Below are 19,447 nucleotides of genomic sequence, written 5' to 3' on the forward strand. Positions count from 1 at the left end.
GTAGGAAATTCTTAGGATAATATTTCTTTTTGCAAATAATTTGTGTTAATACGGTTTCTTTTTTGGCAGTTGTGTTTGAGGATTTGATAAAGTATAGGAAGGATACAAATCGAAGGCTCAAGGTGTTGTTTAAGGTTCCTGCAGAGGATAGGGAATTCTGGCTAAAAGAAGAAACAGGGGAAACAAGCGTGACCGCTGCGAAGTCTGTTGAGAGTATGTCTTCTGGTAAGTTTTTTGGGTTTTTCATGAAATTCTTAGGATTTCACTTTCTTGGGAATAACTTGATAAATTGTTGTATAGGGATGCCAAAGCCAAAGTCTTCTTTCAGCTTAGTCGACCTGGACGATCTTATCGAGGATAGGACCGTGATTAAACAAGAACACTCCAAGACCCTCTCCATGGTTGTGAGAGTTCCGACGACTCGCCAGAAAAGCGCTGCACAGAAGAAGAGGAAAGCCACTACTTCAGCCGAGACCGAGCCCTTTGCCGATATGAGCACTACTGATGCTGTGGAGAAGCTACAAGCTCTTGCCAACTTTCTTGGAATAGTAAGTACTTCTGTTTATCCTGAAAATAGTAAACTGCAGAAAAACTTATGTTAATTTGGGGATAACAGAAAATGAAGGTTACCGTCAGAGATCCCAAGATGCTGAATCGGCTCAGAGAGAGGCTGAGGTCAAGGTTTCCGATCTTCTACATGCTGTTGACATAAAGGATAATCTACTCAAAAAGAAGGATAAAGAGATTGTGGATCTCAGAGCCTCATTTGAGTTGGAGAAGACTGAATTCATTGAAGAATCCAAGAAGTGTGCAGCCACCAGTATCCTGGAGTCGATGCTCAAGATGTCGGAGGAAGTGCAAGCGAAGGGCTACACGATGGACTCCTGGAACTCCACGGCTTGGAAGAAGAAGCTGAAGATGCTAAGGGGTGAGAAGTTTGAAGAAGATGATGTGGCAGGTACTTCTGAAGTGATCAAGGATGCTGGTGCTAGTGAGGAGGTGAAGGAAACCAAGGCTGGTGAGGTGAAGGAGTCGGAGAAGAAGGCGGGTGATCATGGTGAAGGTGACAAGGTTTGAACCGGGTGTTCCGGTTGTGTTAATGTGTTTGTGATGGTTGTCAAAACAATTTTTATTTTGATTGTGTAAGGATAATATGACATGCTTAGGATAATGGTTTGGGTGGAGGGATCCTGGTTGAGGACGAAGCCCAAACCGTCTTTTATTTCCTGCTTTAGAACAATATGATGGTTCAGGTGGATGGGCTCCTTTTTGAGTGAAACCTGAATCATCATTTTTCCTGCACTTTATTATTAGTAGAACAACTCTTTATGACTTATGTTGGTGTTTTATCCTTGCTCATGTTATTGAATCTACATAATAAAGTTGATTTCATTTGGATTTAGAAATCTAGGTGAGGTTTGTTAGAAAATTAGGTTTAATTCAACTAACCAACATGAAGTCATAAAATTCATTTTGTAAATAAGGCAAGTAGGAGTAAGTAAAGAACATTAGAAAATAGGAAGTCATACCAAAATCATATAGCAATCAACTTTGATAAGGTATAGACCATTTCGTCCTTGTAACAAGGTTACCTCTCAGGATGTTCCTCTAATCATAAGGATATATCGATATACCTGCAATATTATCCTGAAAATAATTTCAGAAATTCTAGCGATAAGGCCCAAACAAACTGGCGACAAGGCCTTTTTAAACTGGCGACAAGGCCTAAACTGGCGACAAGGCCCTTGAGAAGAGGTGAAGACCCCTTAAACCTTAGGAATAAACTGGCGACAAGGCCCTTGAGAAGAGGTGAAGACCCCTTAAACCTTAGGAATAAACTGGAGACAAGGCCCTTGAGAAGAGGTGAAAACCCCTTAAACCTTAGGAATGGTATGTCTACCATTAACTTGGGATTCAAACCAATAGCTGAGGATAACGAGGTAACAAGTCACTATATTTCATGTGCTAGCCCCATTTCTCAAACTACGGCGGAATAATCGTGCGCTACAGGCGATATTAAGAAGAGGTGAAAACCCCTTAAACCTTAGAAGGCATTGAATAATACCTTAACTGGCAACAAAGGCCGAAGAAACTGGCGACAAGGCCCAAAAAGACCGGCGACAAGGCCCAAATAGACTGGCGACAAGGCCTAAATATATTTCATCCAATGTGGGGATACCACATGTCTTCAAGCTACAAAGCAGTCAACTCTAAGTGAGGGGTGGGTGTTAGCCTTGCAAACACCCCTCCGATGCTTAAGTCAGTACCATGATAGAAGAATAATAATATTGAAAAATGAATAAAAATGTAAATTCGAATACATACCCTAGTCGTTTTAACATCACTGTTAAATTTCTTAGGATAGCAATTATCTTCGGAATATAAGTCTTACATAAAATATTTTTTAAGGTGGATAGCGTTCCAAGCCCTTGGTAATAAGTCACCATCCAAAGTAGACAATCTGTATGCCCCATTTCCTGTTTCTGACTCAATCAAGTAAGGACCTTCCCATTTTGGTGCGAGCTTTCCATCTGCAGGATTTGTAGTATTCTGAAAGGCTTAGCGGAGAACCAAATCCCCATCTTGAAATCTACGAACCCTGATATTCTTGTTGTAGGACTTTGCTATCTTCTGCTGATAAGAGGCCATTCTGATCTTTGCTAAATCCTTGAGTTCTTCTGCTGCATCTAGATCTTCAAGTAGACTTTGAGCATTATCTTCGGGATTTTGAAGATTGACTCTGGATGTAGGGATAACCATTTCTGTCGGGATAACTGCTTTAGCTCCAAATACCAAGGAGAAAGAAGTCTGACCAGTAGCATTCTTTGAAGTGGTCCTATCTGCCCAAAGAACAAAAGGTAGTTCCTCGGCCCACTTTCCTTTCTTAGACCCCAATTTTTTCTTCAGGTTATTGATAATGATTTTGTTGCTTGATTCGGCCTGTCCGTTAGCCTGAGGATGGACATGTGTTGAAGTGATCATCTTGATTCTCCAACTGGCACAGAAGTTGGTGGTTCTATTGCCAATGAACCGCGAGCCATTGTCACACACTATCTCTGCCGGGATTCCGAATCTTGTCAGGATATTGCGTTTGATGAATGAGATAACTTCTTTCTCTCTGACTTGAACAAAAGCTTCCGCTTCAATCCACGTCGAGAAATAATCCGTCATGGCCAGCATAAAGACTTTTCCTCCTGGAGCTCTTGGTAGTTTTCCCACGATATCCATACCCCCCTTCATGAAAGGCCAAGGGGATATAATAGGATACAATGGTTCTGCTGGTTGGTGCAGAATGTTGCTATGTCTTTGGCATGCATCACATTTCTGAGAATAATTCATAGCATCCCTCTTCCATCGTTGGCCAGAAATATCCTGTTCTCAGGATTTTGGAGAATAGTGCTCTGCCCCCAATATTATTCCCACAGTCTCCTTCATGGATATCCTGAAGAACTTCTTGTGCTTCTGCCTTCTCCACGCACCTAAGATATGGTCCTGCAAGAGATTTTCTGTATAATATATCATTCATTATAGCATATGGGATTACCTTTGTGCGAAAAGCTCTTGGGTTTTCATCCTTGGGGATAACTCCATCCTGAATATATCTCCTGATTGGGATAATCCAAGAATTTTCATTATCCTCAGGGTTCTCTATCCTCAAATCTTCATTGTCCTCTGATATTTCATTGACACCTTGTTCTTCTATTGCTGGGCTCAGGATGTGTATGATAGGAATCTTGACACCTTCCGGTATTCTAAAGGATGAAGCTAAGTATGCTAGGGCATCTGCTTCAACATTCTCTTCTCTAGGTACCTGCGAAATATCAAACATTTCGAAACACTTTGCTAGTTTTTTGACTAGCTCTAAATAGTTCATTAGTTTTTCTCCTTTAACAGTATATGAACCGTTAAAATGATTAGTTAATAATAATGAATCAACATGTACTTGAATAAACCTGATTTTCATGTCGATTGCTAGTTGTAATCCTGCTATCAAAGCTTCATATTCTGCCTCATTGTTTGTGGCTTGAAATCCGCAGGATATGGATTGAGGTATAATGTCCCCCTGTGGCAATTTCAGCAGGATTCCGAGACCTGTTCCTCTAACATTTGAAGCACCATCAGTGTATAGAGTCCACCTATCTTTGGTTTCTTCAAGTTGTTGGACTTCCAAGTCTGCTTCTTCTTTAAGTTCACTGGTGAAATCAGCCACAAAGTCTTCTAATGTCTGGGATTTGATGGCAGTCCTAGGTTCATATGCACTCAGCTTTACAGCCCATTTTGCCATCCAACCTGACATTTCTGGTTTTCTCAAAACAGACTTAATAGGGTAATTAGTTTTAACAAGAATAGGGTGAGTTTCAAAATAATGTCTAAGTTTAGTAGATGCCATAACAAGAATACCTGGTTTCAGCATCCAATAAACTTTTGCTTACATAATAGATGGGATGTTGTTGACCTTCGAGATCCTTGGCTAAAACTGCACTAACAACATTATTTGATACAACTAGATATATAGATAGAGGTTCACCTTCTTCAGGTTTTACCAGCAGAGGATCAGAGGAAAGATAAGCTTTTAAGGACATTAAAGCTTCCTCATGCTTACTGTTCCACTCGAACCTTTTGTTTTTCTTCAGGATATCATAAAATTCTTTGCACTTTTCTGAGGATTTGGATATGAATCTGTTGAGTGCCGCTATTCTGCCAGTTAGCCTTTGAACATCTTTCACTGATTCTGGGGATTTCAGATTCAGGATAGCTTGTATCTGCTCTGGACTCACCTCGATTCCCCTTTTGGTGACCATGTATCCCAAAAATTTGCTAGCTTTCACTCCGAAATGGCACTTTGCAGGATTCAGCTTCATGTTATATTTGTCGAGGATATCAAATGCAGTCTTGAGATCCTGGAGATGATCCTCAGCTTTCTTGGACTTCATCACCATATCATCAATATAGACCTCCATCGTGTCCCCTAGTTGCTCTTTGAAAATCATGTTAACTAACCTCTGATAGGTTGCACCTGCATTTCTAAGTCCAAAGGGTAGCAATATAACAATAAATACCTTTGGGAGTCATGAAGGCTATGTCTTCTTGATCTGAGGGCTCCATTTGGATTTGCTGAAATCCTGAGGATGCATCCATAAATGTCAGCATCTCGTGGCCGGCTGCAGCATCTACCATTGAATCGATGTGTGGTAGAGGGAATGGACCTTTAGGACAAGCCTTATTCAAGTTTGTGAAATCTACACAAACTATCCATTTTCCATTCTTTTTCTGCACAACTACTACATTTGCTAACCATCGGGGATATTGGACTTCCCTAATCATATTTGCCTTCAAAAGTCTTTCAACTTCTTCTTGGATAATTTTGTTTCTCTCAGGTGCAAACTTTCTTCTCTTTTGATGGATTGGCCTGAAAGAATTATCAATTCCAAGTTTATGTGTTATGATATCTTTGGAAATACCTGTCATATCTTCATGTTTCCATGCAAATGTTGACAGTCTTGTCTTGAGGAAATCGAGCAATTTTGACTCAATATCCTCCGGAACGCTCGTTCCCATCAGCACTTTGACTTCAGGATCCTCGGGATAAGGAAGTACTTCTTTAATTTCTTATTCCCTGGCCTCCATTACGTCTCGTGCTGGTTTCTGTAATTGCTACGCCAGCTGGGGTTTGGCAGTGCAGTTCATAGAAGAGGTGTAGCAACTCTTTACATCTTGTTGATCGCTGATGATTTTGATAACTCCCCACGGACTTGGGAGTTTCACACATTGGTGATAGGTGTAGGGGACTGCTTTCATGTCGTGTATCCAGGGCCTGCCTAATATAACATTGCAACAAGACAAACAGTCAATAACACAAAATTTTTGTATTTTATTTATCCCTTCGACGTATACTAGGAGTTTTATTTCCCCAATAGTGCTCTTAGTCTCTCCGCTGAATCCAACCAATACTGAGGAACTGGGAACGATCTCATCCTCAGGAATATTCATCTTTCTTAGCACATCTAATTGAATAATGTTGACAGAGCTTCCACCATCTACGAGGATCTTGCGCACATAATGGTTAGCCACATATAATGTTATTACCAAACTATCATGGTGAGGATCCTGAATGTTGACTCTATCACTTTCATCGAAGGTCATGGTCTTTGTTTGAGTGAGAATGGATGTCTTTGTTGGTCTATCAGCCACTTCTAACTTCCTTTGATCAACATTTCTTATTGCAGCAGAATAAGAGGTTCCACAGATGTCAGATCCTCCGGATATGAACATGATTGTTTTTGCATCCGTTGGTGGAGGAGTCGGCTTTTCAGGAATATTTTCATGATTTTGTTCCTTTCCCTTCTTCCGGCCAAGTAGCTCTTTCAAGTGGCCTTTTCTGAGAAGATAGCTAATCTCCCTTCTGAGTGCAATGCAATCATCAGTCAAGTGCCCAAAGTCTTCGTGGAAGGCACACCACTTTGATTTGTCTCTGTAGGCTCCTTGTTTTTCCATCTTCTTTGGCCACCTGGCTTCTTCACCTAAATCCTGCATGGCACACATTAATCCACCAATATCAACAGAAAAACAATATTCAGAGACCTCAGGATATTCTTCATCATCTACTGCATTGATCCTTGGGTTATCAGGCTTATAGTAAGGCTTTGATCGATATGATTTTCCCGGGAATTCGGCCTTCCTGTTCGTCTGATCGTACTTCGGGATACCGATATTATAGTTTTTCTTATCATCTTCTAGCCTGATAAACCTCAGAGCTCTGCTTCTTCCTTCGTCTAATGACCTGCATGGAGTCATAACAAGATCATCATAGAAAGAGGAGCCTTTTTCTAACCCCAACTTAAGAGCTTCCACTGCCGAAGCCGGGTTTAGATTTGGAATTTCCAGTGACTCCTTGCTAAACCTGGTAATAAAATCTCTCAAGGATTCCCCAGGATTCTGGGTAACCCTGTAAAGATCACCTGTCATTTTCTCAAATGTTCTACTGCAAGAAAACTGGTTATTGAACAAGTTAATTAAATGAGAAAATGAAGTGATAGTATTAGGAGGAATACTCAGTAGCCATTTCATGGCTGCTCCGGTCAAGGTAGACCCAAATCCCTTGCAAAGACATGCTTCCTTGATTTCCATAGGGATTGGGTTGATCTCCATACGCTCTCTATACTGTGCGACGTGTTCCTCGGGATCCGTTGAACCATCGTACAGTTTCATATTTGGGGTTTGAAACCGCTTTGGGATCTGTACGTCACCAATTGATGGCAAAAATCGGGATATTCTGTGACTATCAGTGGGAACTTCAGCTATGGGACGGGTAACACCAGGAACATTTGATATCATGTCCTTAAGCTTCTGTAATTCTCGGGCTAAACTTGAACTTATTCCTGCATTCTGCAAAAATCCTTGATTAGCATTAAAAGGAATTTTATTGAAACTGTTACGCTGATTGATATTTTGAGGAACGGTTTGGATGTTGTAGCTGGTATTCCCAAACATAGTATTTCCTGGAGTGACAAATGGAGTGGCCGAAGTGTTAGCCTGCATCGGGATGAAGTCTCCCTGGTGCATCTCAGAGAACCCTGCAAGAGTCTGAGCAAATGGCTGTTGAGGATTGAAGGATCCTGATGGAGGCACTCCTGAGAATCCTGCCTGTTGCGGAAATCCTGAGGATACCAGCTGCTGATAAGGACCCGAGGATCCTCCCTGCTGCGACAATCCTGAAGGTCCAGACTGCTGGAACGGTCCTGTGAGCCCTCCTTGTTGCGATAATCCTGAGGATAACGCCTGCTGATAAGGACCTGAGGATCCTCCCTGCTGCGACAATCCTGAGGATAACGCCTGCTGATAAGGACCTGAGGATCCTCTCTGCTGCGACAATCCTGAGGATCCTGCATGTTGAAACGGCCCTGCAAAGGATGCATGCAAGTATCATTGGGATCCAGATGAGTACAATCCCGCAGACCCTGAGTGCTGGAAGAGCGAGGATCCAGGGATGTACGCCATGGTTGACTCCGGACGCACCAATCCTGAGGATCCTGGAGGAGTGAAATCCAGAGATCTCGGGATTAATGGCGTGAATTCTTCCGCCGGCTTCTTGGCTTTTCTGATATATTCCAGTTCCTTCACCAGCATCTGGTTGGTCTTGTTCTGGCAATCCATCTGTTCCTGTAATCGCTTATATATGGACAAAGGTTCATTATTAGATACCATAATGGGATCCTGGGGAGATGGTCTCGTTCCAGTGAACACCGGAGTGGTGGCTTTCTTCAGAGTGTTGTCAGGTTTCTTTGGGATACCACCAGCAGGAGGAGGAGGCATAGAAGGCCTCACAGAGGAATCCGAAGCCGTGGCAGAAGAAGAAACAATTTTCGGTTGGGTAGACATGTTGTGGACATTGAGAGTAGTGTTTAGTTTGAGAGTTGATAATGATCAAAGCACCGTTTGCCCCACGGTGGGCACCAAATTGTTTCGGTCAAAAATTAGCAAACTAACTTTTGATCAAATTAGTGCGTGAGGTGGGGTGCTTAATAGTAAAATGATTCAACACAGTGATGTGATTACGAGGGAAAAAGCCCTTTTTATGAAAATCTTCGGCACAAAAAACCCCAGGACGGTGAAAACTATCACCGTCACTTTTATTAATAATAAAATGGTGGTTACAAGTGGTGGAACTGACAAGTGATCGTAAACTATGTGTTACAGTATATGCTAGTAGCTAGGTAAGTGAAGGTGTGTGTTCTAATGATATTATCAGCTCGTTTATATAAGAAAAAGTTACAACTGATATCCCGAATAATCCGGAAACCCTAGACTATTTCTTCCATAATTCGTTGCTTGCCCACGTTCAAGTTGACGAAGTTCAAGCATTAGCCGTTGTAGGTGCACGTTCATATTAGCATATTTAACACGTGATCTTATCTGCAAAACAAATAAAAGTAATATAGGACAATTGAATTAGTCAAATATCATCCTCGGAATATTAGCGTTTACCAATGTTTTCAGACCCGGCCCGGGCGTCGACCCGGACGCCTCACCTGGTCAAAGGTCGGACCGACCCGGGAGGGCGGACCAGTGTTAACCCGGATGACGTCATAAATAATATATATATATATATAATTACTAATATATAAAACATAAGTCTTAAAACATAAATTAGTCTTTCAAAACATACATCACAATCCAACAATAAAAAACATACATCACAATATTAGTCTTAAAACACAAATATCTTAAAAGTCTTAAACCAACATCCAAGTCTAAAACAAAACATAACCGAAAGCTTCATGCAATGTGTTTAGAGCGCATCAAAATCATCATTGTCATTGTCCTCTACCACAATATTTTCCACAATAACATCCAATTCAATCACTTCATTCAAAGCTTCGTCTACAATTTAAAAAATTGACAAAACAAACCAAAATTGGTTATATGTACATCATTGAAGATTTGTTTCTTAAAAGTTAAAAATAGTAAAACAACTAACCTTCATCATGTGTTTGTGAAGTAGACGCTCCATTGTTACTTGGTGGCTCTTCTTCTAGCATACTTTCCAACTCATCATAATCAATTTCACCTTCCGCCTCTTCATCAATTATCCAAAAGTCGGTTTATCAATGCTTTCGTAATCAACCGGGCCGTAGATCCTTTATTTCACATTAACCCTAATGAATTGATATGTTAAGTAAAAACTTAATGTATGCAATATACATATATATAACAAATTTTTGGTTTATATCATACCTATCTTGTAGACTCAAGTTGTAATGAACATATACAAGCCGTTGATGCTCCAAACGGTTCCTCATTTTGGTGTGGATTCTTTCAAAAACACTCCAATTACGCTCACATCCCGATGAAGATGCAGTTTGACTTAAAATTCTTATCGCAAATTCTCGTAACTCCGGGACATCTCCACCATACAATCTCCACCACTCATCTAATATTAAAAATTAGCATAATATTAAAATTGATGATATTAAAATGATTGCTAAGTAAAAAAAAACTTACCTGGTGGATTTTTCTTCACGCCGGGCAAAGCCGAGGGTCGACTAAATTGACCCTGTCGATCACGGAATTCGCGTAACTATGACGTAAGCTTCACAGGGATCTAAATGCGTCTTTTGCTCAATCATATCAACCACACTTGTAAATGCATAATTCTTTTCAGTAGCATTTTCGGAATCATATTGAAATATTGGATTTAACCAATAAGCAACAGCATGAAGACTCCTACGCAACATCCTATCCCAACGAGAATCAAGTATTTTAGTATACACTTCACAATGTTTTTTCTCCTGCGAAACAACTCTTCAATCTCTTTCTTTTCACGGGTCATACCTTCAAACACGTAACCTAACGAAGGCTGTTCATCAGAGTCACAAATGCGTAAAGCTTCAAGATGGGTGCCATCACCTTCACCGATATTAAACAATTATTCCAAAAACGTTCATTTAAGATAGTTAGCTTCACCTCCTTAGCTTTTGGTAATTTCGACACTTTCTTGAAATCATTAGAAGTAACTGTTTTGGACAAAAATCTACTAAGGATCAAGTATCCAAATCTGTTAAGTGAGGTAAGGTGCTAACTCGATAATGACAAGTGTGTAATCGTAATATTGGTGAACACAAATGTTTGATCACGAGGAAAAAAGCCCTTAACCAAGATAGTCTTACTTCGGTCAAAACTTATCAAGGTAATCTTTGGTCGAATCTCTTCAATAAAGGATTAACTAAGTAATCGTTGATTAAGTCCTTTCGGTCAAGGATCAACAAGGTAACCTTTGGTCGAGGAGTATGTGATTATCGTGATCTCCGGCACAAAAAACCCCCAGACGGTGAAAACTATCACCGTCAAGTTTATTAATGGTAAAAGGTATTACAATCGTTGTGGAGTATATGATCGAGATTACAATAATAAGCTAGTGAGTAGAGAGAGTAATTGTTTCTGCTCTAGAGTGTGTGTGATGGTACATGTGTTTCCTACTCGATCATAGCTCAAATAAATAAGAAAATATTACTAACAATATCTCCTAACTATCCGGAAGTCTTCCACTAGCCGCTCCACGACCTTTGACCACGTGCCAATAGCCATCCAGTAGCGAGATAAGTGGGAGAACGAGTCTTGTAGCCGTTGTTGATATTTAAACATCCATCTTCGCATGAGTTCGTCCATTAACAGTTACATCGAACTAGGATCCTGGATCCATGCTCCAGCTAGAAAATACTCTGTGAGGATAATTGATACAAGCACGTCTTAAAGTTGTCATACCTGTCTAACACATCACCATACTAAACGCAATCATTAGTAAACAAGTAATACCAAGGATCATCGATCCTTTATATCCTGATACAAATTTCAAGGATAAACTATCTATAAGACAGTCAAGGATAGAGGATCCTCAGTATAAAATTCATGGCCTAACAGTAACCATAGCTTGCAAATCTTCTTTATGGTCGTGCAAGTTTTCTAATGCAATGAATGTAGTACCGAACCAAGTGGCACCGGGACGAATGATTTCTGTCCAACCTGGTCTTTTCCTCAACCAATTCAAATGCCACTTATGGTTATATATAAAAACAGTAATCCTAGACGCAAGCTGAACCAATTTAGCCATAGAAGGTATCTCTGATATATCCTTTAAAATCAAGTTGATACAATGGGTCGGTGACCAAGTGAGCAAAGGATATTTCTCACACAACAATCTTCCTGCAGCCTTGTAATTAGCAGCATTATCAGTGACCAAGTGGACGATATTCCTATAACCAACCAATTCAACAATCTCCGCAAACAAATTGCACAAATTTTCAGCATTGGTCTCAATATCTGACGCATCAACAGATCTAACAAATGAAATCCCTCTTGGACAATAGACCAAGAAATTTATAAGAGGTCTTTGTCTACTATCGCGCCATCCATCACTCATAATAGTGCAACCAGTTTCTGACCACATTCTTCTTTGGCCTTCAATTATGAGTGCCACGCTTGCTTTAGCATCTTTCAATAAAGTCACACACAATGCATGATAAGAGGGCCCCGTATAACCATGCCCCATTGAAGCTACTTTGCTCATTGCAATCGGGAAGTAAGGAGAATTAGCTGCATTCATTGGTATACAAGCATGATAAAACCATATAGCAATAGCTAAATCTGTATCATGCACTCTCTCTTTACTATTCCATATTGATTTGATTGAAGGTTGACAAGCATTGTAGTTACTTTCCAATGGCCGACTATTTGATGTGGAAGATACTTTCCTTTTCACCCGAGCTTGTTGTGGGGTAGTTGTTTGCCCTTCATCTATTTCCACACTAATTCCTTTTGGAGCTTGCACACTTTCATCATAAGCATTTTTCATAATACACCGGACATCAGCGGGGGAACCTTTGAACATGAAGTAACTTGTCCCTTTACTCCAGCCAAGTGTTGCTTCAATCTATTAATACCCCCTCCATGAAATCCTTTACCACAAAACACACACACTTTAAGCTTATGAGTACCCAATCCATCGTCAACTTCAGTAACATATTTCCAAGTGATGTCTGTTTTCATACGATTGCTTGATTGAACACTAGCCTGAGATTGTGGAGTTTCTTCGGATGATGGTATAGAATTCGAGTCCATTTTGACAATAACCTATAAAGAATTGTACAAAATAAATTAACAATCTGTTACAAATTTACACTAACACACCATTACAAGCTGTTACAAATTTACAAATTAACAATCTGTTACCTATAAATTTAGATAACCTAGACTTTAGTTAATTAGAGAGTATTATTATTTCTAGATATGGAATTAACAATCTTTTACAAATTTACACTAACACACCGAATTGAAAAATTAGTAAATTAACATGGAATTAACAATCTGCTACAATCTGTTACAAATTAACAACAAACGAATTGGAAAATTAGTAAATTAAAAAGATTACTTACCAATTAGTGATGGAGTGGCTGTGATGGAGCGACGGCGGTGAGGTCGCACTGTCGCAGCCTCGCAGGTGGTGGAGCAACGGAGGTGAGCGACGGAAGTGAGGTCACGAGCTGGATGAGAGGTGCGGCTGGGATGGAGGAGTTGGATGGGAGGTGCGGCTGGGATGGAGGAGCTGGATGGATAGGGTTTAGGTTATTATGTTATCAATTTATCATAAAAAAAATACAAACTTGCCGGTCCGACCGTCGGGTCACCGGGTCCGGTTCAACCGGCGCCCGCGCAGACCGGCCGGGTAAGTAGAAAACGGGTTCTACACCCCGACCCGGACCGGTATTGAGGCCGGGTCCCGGTCCGACCGGCCAGGCCGGGCCGGGTTTCAAAACCATGGCGTTGACGGGATAGCTCAGAATCCTTGAATCATAGCTCATCCTGAGGATAAAAAATCTACACCCAACAATGTCCTTGCTTTTATTTATTAAAACAAGCCAAAGATATGACGGGCACTGTTGAGTCTTGACAAGATGTCCAAGATGATTGCTGAAGGTAAGTAATATAGCCATGAATCCAACTTAATAATTTGGATGTTGAGGATCATATGTTTTATATTCATCTCAGTGTTTTAAAAACCGGTTCAAACCGGCCGGTTAAACCGGATTTCGCACCCTAGGCTGGTATTTTGAGTCCAGTATTTATGACCGGTTTGCTAGAACATCGTACCGGCGGTTTTTGTCTAAAATACCGGTTTTTACCGGCAAACCGGTTTTAAGCCCGAGAAATTTTTGATATTTGCGGCCCATATTTTTCAAAAATACTTTTAACCCAACAATTAACATTCAAACTTATAAACTTTATGACTATTTTTTTAAAATTGATTGCTTTTGCATTATTATTCTAATATGGATTAACTTTTGGATTATTTTTTGTTATAAAAATCATTTAGTTTTGAGTTATTTTTGGATTGAAGTTACATTTATAGAAAATTACAAGGTAAACTATTCAACCGGTTGAACCTCCCGGTATAATCCGGTTCAACCGGTTGTACCGGTTTTTTAGTTCAATCCGGTACAAATAAAATACCGGTTTTTAAAACATTGATTCATCCTATGATTGTTGAGGGTGGTAATTTATAGGATAGACGTAACCAACTAACCAATTTAAATAGTGTTTAATAACATTTGAAACTTGAAAGTGAAGAGGATTCGAAATATCCTATAAATACGAAGTTAGTTAAAAAAAAGTTATAACCAACTTCAGCAATTTTGTTTTGGACGATTCTTATATACTCGATTTAAGAAGTTAAGTGATAAATTAATTAATGTATACTTAATTAATTTATTTATTTGAAGGAGTTTAGAAAGTTAAAATACTGATTGTTGAAGATTAAAAAGAAGAGAAAAAAAGTCGGAAAATTCTCTTCATTTTGTAAAATCAATAATCAGAGGGTTCTAATTTTCATACATTTAAGGGGATTAAGAAAATTACAAAGTAAACTGTTATTTACTTTTATGTAAACTACTGTTTAAAAAAAATGTATATTAACTAGACTGGGTGTATAAAAATAAATCCTCATTTGAAGAGATATAAAAAAGTTTTGAGTTTAGCTTGAATGTTTTGAAAACTTGATTTATGTCATGTCAAGTTACCTAAAAAATGACTATATCAATCAATAATGATAATATCATAATCTCAATATCTTTAATAGGTTTTGATATATTCAAAGAGCTTATTAAAACCAATCTATCCTTTACGCCTTGTTCTTGAGTTTTTTAACTAAGGAAAGAAAAGGAAAAGAGAAAGAAGGATAAGAAAGGGAAGGAAATATTTTTTAATTAGGTGTTTTCTTGAGTTGGAAGAAAATTAGAGGAAATGAAATAATAACTATGTTAAAAAATAGTTATCCTTAGGAATCATCCCATTTTTGTGAGGATAACTTATTGGGAAAATACATTAATTTAATCCTTCATAACTCCTCCTATTCATTTCCCTCGTTTAAAAAAAATTCAAGAACAGGGCGTTAAGGTGGTGGTAATGAAGCTCGGGAAGCAATTGGTATCTTGCGAGAGGATCGGGAACACCGCCCCATAACCTGTGATACCGACCAAAACGCCCACCTTCGTTGTTGCCACATGCCTTGCTGATTGAGTTTGTACTCCAACAGTAGTATTACCGTTTTTTAAACGGTGTGTTAAAATATATATTTTTACCATATAAATATTTTACCATTCTAACTAGATTTTAAAACATTCGTTAATCCTTTCATCTCTAAAACCTTTTAAAACATTCATTAATAAATGTTATTTTAAGGTTATGTTTAATTTAAAAATAAAATGGTTGAAAGATGGATTGAAATGGCTTAAGATGGTTGCAAGGATTTTAGGATGTATTAGAATGGTTAGAGGATGAAATGATATGAAGCAGACATAAACAAGAGTGTGTGTAAAAAATGGTTTGGGATCACCACCCTTAGGCCAAGTGTAGTGGGCGAGGAGATGTGGCAAAATGGGGCGCGAACACCTCCCCCCCCCCCAAAGCGATTTTTAGGACGAGTAGGGGGGAGGAGAATTACTCGTCTGCTTTTTGTTTTGTTTATTAATATTATATATGTGTGTGTGTGTGTGACATATATGTATATATATATATATATATATATATATATGGGCTACAACATCGTTACACCCCAAAAACAGAAACCCATCATTTGCTAATTGAGCGTCACATAACGCAAAACGCCCAATTTATAACACAGCCACTACACATAGCCTTAGCTCAACTTCTGATTTCCTTTACGACCCGTTCCCAACTCATTATCACATGTTAAAAGTGTTGAGTAGCCCTATATAAGCAAGAGTATTACTGATAAATATATTAGAAGATTATAATTAATATTTTTTCTTAACCGTTTCCAAAAAGATTTATAATTCTTATATTACTATTACATATCATATATAATCGATTATTATGTCTAATTATAATAAATAACTATTCAAATCCTATAATGTTTTGTTTTAAAAAAATATTAAACATCAACTTTCTAGCCATTAAAAATATTATATGATACAGCTTATTAAGTTGGCAATCGTTAATTGGTTATAGCATGTGATTATCTAGTAATAAGATCATATAAAAAGATATTATATAAAGTTATATAATTATTTAGTTTTAATTTGATATATAATTTTACAGTATACAGAAACTATTTGTAAGTTGTATATATATAATATAATATGATAACCAACATGTCATAGTTAGAAATGTGATTACATGGTTGTACGATGTTTAATAGGTGATTGCATAGCTTGTAAATATCATTTGATATGTATTCACATAATAATATATTAATTATTTAGTTATAGCATGTGGGTATTGCAACTTGCGATGATGATATTAATACATTCATATAATCATATTAGTCTATGATAATGATAATTAGTTGAGAAATATGACCCTATGTGATAGTGACATTATACTAGAAAATAATCAACATGATATTTTATATGATTTTTTAGTTGTTACATGTGATTCTTTAATTAAGTTCTTAAATGTTATCCATATTATTTTTATTTGAATAGTCTTTAATCAATTTTTTACTTAGGATTGACTTTAAAAATAACTTATCAACTTATTCAAAAAGTCAATTACTTAATATAAACACTAGGGTATATACCCGCGTCACACGCGGGTAGAATAACATGTCACTAAACATAATAAATTTATATAACAAATTCAAGCACACATAACTTCTTCAACTTTCGGATCAAAACGTTAATCATTTACAATGTCTAGATATTAAAAATTTTAAGTTACAATAAGTTAGTGTACACCAAACCACAAAAAAACATCAACAAAAAGATCTAAACATGTTCTTTCATATTAAACCATCATCAACTTCTTCAAATATTCTAAGAAAAAAACTCATTTTGTTTCACCACCTGAAAATTTTAAAAAAACAATATTATCCAAATTAAATATATCATTAAAATAATAACATGTTTAATAATGAAAGCCCGTGTTACACACGGATGGAAGTTATAATAAAAGTAATATATATATATATATATATATATATATATATATATATATATATATATATCATGTAACATGTAAATTGAGTTATATTATATAATGATTTTTATCTATGACTTTTATAATCAGATTTTGATATATTTATACACTATTAATTATAAACTGTAATTTGCAAACCAAACATTGGTGTTTGATTTATTTTAAAACAAAACATTAATATCGATATCATTATACATTTTATGTTTACAAAAATAACTTTTAGAACAAAATGTTGTCACATATTAAAAAATGTATTCTTATAACGTTGGAAGAATTGGAGACGAAAACTCAAACAATGATGTAAAATTTCAATATATTTTAATGGTTAGTAACATGTATCATACACGTGAAAATTGTAATATAAATATATATATATATAGCGACAATGATAATAATAATAATAATAATGAATTGATAGTGTAATATTTATAAGAACAAATAATTGTACATTCATTATAACGTATTACATTGTTGTTTTTATCAACATAAAACAACAAATAACGTAAAATGTCAACTTAAAACATCTTTCTAACTTATTCCATGAAGCCAAAAAGATATATCAATAAAAATTACATCATGATATATAAAGTCATAAAGTCTTGTATATTAAACAATCATCGAAATAGAAAGAAACGTGTTGTAATTTTTTATACTTACAAAGAAGAAAACTAAAATCACTATAAAATCAATTTAATGCATTGTTAATAAGAGAAATAAAGGTACAAATATAATTTACAAACTTATAAACAAATCATAAATCTCTGTGTACATCCTTGGAATGAAAGAATGAATTTTATGATAAGAATTATATAAAGATAGTCATCATATTATCATTTTACTACTATTATGCTCATAACTATGAATAAATTAAAGATCCGAGAGTTTTATTTTAAGCAACATTTTTAACAAAATTAAAATATTTTAATATAATATTGAATTAATCAAAAAACATTAACCTAGAAAGTATTTGAGATTTAAAAACTTTTAATGCGAGTTTTATTTTAAGCATCCATTTTGACATAATTAACATATTATTATAATATAACATTGAATTCAAATTCAATTAGAAACGTGTAACCATTAATTGGTATTTTAATGGAATTTAAAAAAAAAAATCTTGATATTATTTTGATATTGGAATATTTTTAATGACGGATTATTAACTTCAAATAAAATTATGTAACAATTAATTTGTATTATAATGGATGTTTAACCTTAAACTGGAAAATATTTTAGGTTAATGTATATATTATAAATTTAGTAAAATGCAAATGTCATATTTATATAAAAAAGAATAATTTAACATAAATTATGAGACATTAAATTGTTATGTAAATTTAAATACAAAAACACACAAACACTAACAAAGATAAATAAAAAGTTAAAACATTTTTATAACTTATAACATGAGAAAAAAACACATATTAATTAAAAATTAAGCATCTAATTAAATCAATATCCAAAAATTACAATCTATAAGGAATACTTCAACATACAAGAAGTCCGAGACATGAAAAAGTACAAAACATATTAGTAAATATAGGGGGTAATAATAGTATTTTTCATGTTTTAATCATAAAATCGATTGCTAAATAAGTATATATATGTGTGTGTGTGCGCGCGCGCGCGAGTGTGTTAAAAGGAAAATCAAACCCGAGCTGACCCATTAAAAAATATGTATTTAACTCTAAAAGTAACATTTATAAATTTATCTAACAGAACAATGTAATTGGTATATATTCATTCATTCCTACGTTTATATAGATATTATTGGTTATAAACTTGGTATTAAACTCTTTCTATTTGATTAATTTTTAGCTATCACATGGAGCTAATGTTCATATATATTTGTCAAATAATTGTATTTGTAAAACAAAGAAAGTGTTATGTCAAAGATGTCATAACTAATAAATTAATTAGTGGTCAACATATATTAACTAATAAATTAATACATATCTAAAAAGTATAAATTGTTTTGAAGTTGGCAAAATATAATATCATTAATTATAGTTATATCATTTTGATCAAATTATAGTTAGTTATCACAATATTTGAAATCATTCTTAAAATACATAAATATGTGTAACAATATTATTAGTGTAATTAAAATAAATTTGAGTTTAAATAGTTAAATAATTTAATTTAATTTGACTTCCATAAGTGAAAATCATGGATACTTAATTATATTATTTATGTAATTAAAATCATGGAAATACATTGAATATAGAAAATATAATGTAAATGCTTATTTGCAATAAATTATTATATTGCAAATCTTGTAATTAAAATCATGGAAACTTTATAACTTATTAATTGGGTTTTTTCCATATATAACGTAATTGGTTATATATAGAAAATATAATGTATCTTACAATATAATAACAGAATAATGTTTAAGTCAAAGATATTGAAATATAAAAATGGTAAGGTGTAAATGTTATTATTTTAGTCAAAATAA

The 19,447-nt window shown here is 35.8% G+C and overlaps 1 pseudogene across 1 annotated transcript; it reads right to left on the reverse strand.

Annotated features, from left to right (window-relative positions):
• Positions 1-9,289: 9,289 nt before the first annotated feature.
• Positions 9,290-12,612, reverse strand: LOC143533865 (uncharacterized; annotated as a pseudogene). The gene is made up of 6 exons (XR_013135436.1): positions 11,423-12,612; positions 11,263-11,266; positions 10,003-10,514; positions 9,736-9,931; positions 9,479-9,656; positions 9,290-9,381 (listed from the first exon to the last, which is right to left on the reverse strand). The product of XR_013135436.1 is annotated as an uncharacterized LOC143533865 (transcript).
• Between the last annotated feature and the right edge of the window lie 6,835 nt (positions 12,613-19,447).

Source organism: Bidens hawaiensis, unplaced genomic scaffold (genome assembly GCF_021521415.1).
Source record: "Bidens hawaiensis isolate Kalapana, Puna unplaced genomic scaffold, B.hawaiensis_p1.1 tig00009937_1, whole genome shotgun sequence".
NCBI classification, from domain to species: Eukaryota; Viridiplantae; Streptophyta; class Magnoliopsida; order Asterales; family Asteraceae; genus Bidens; species Bidens hawaiensis.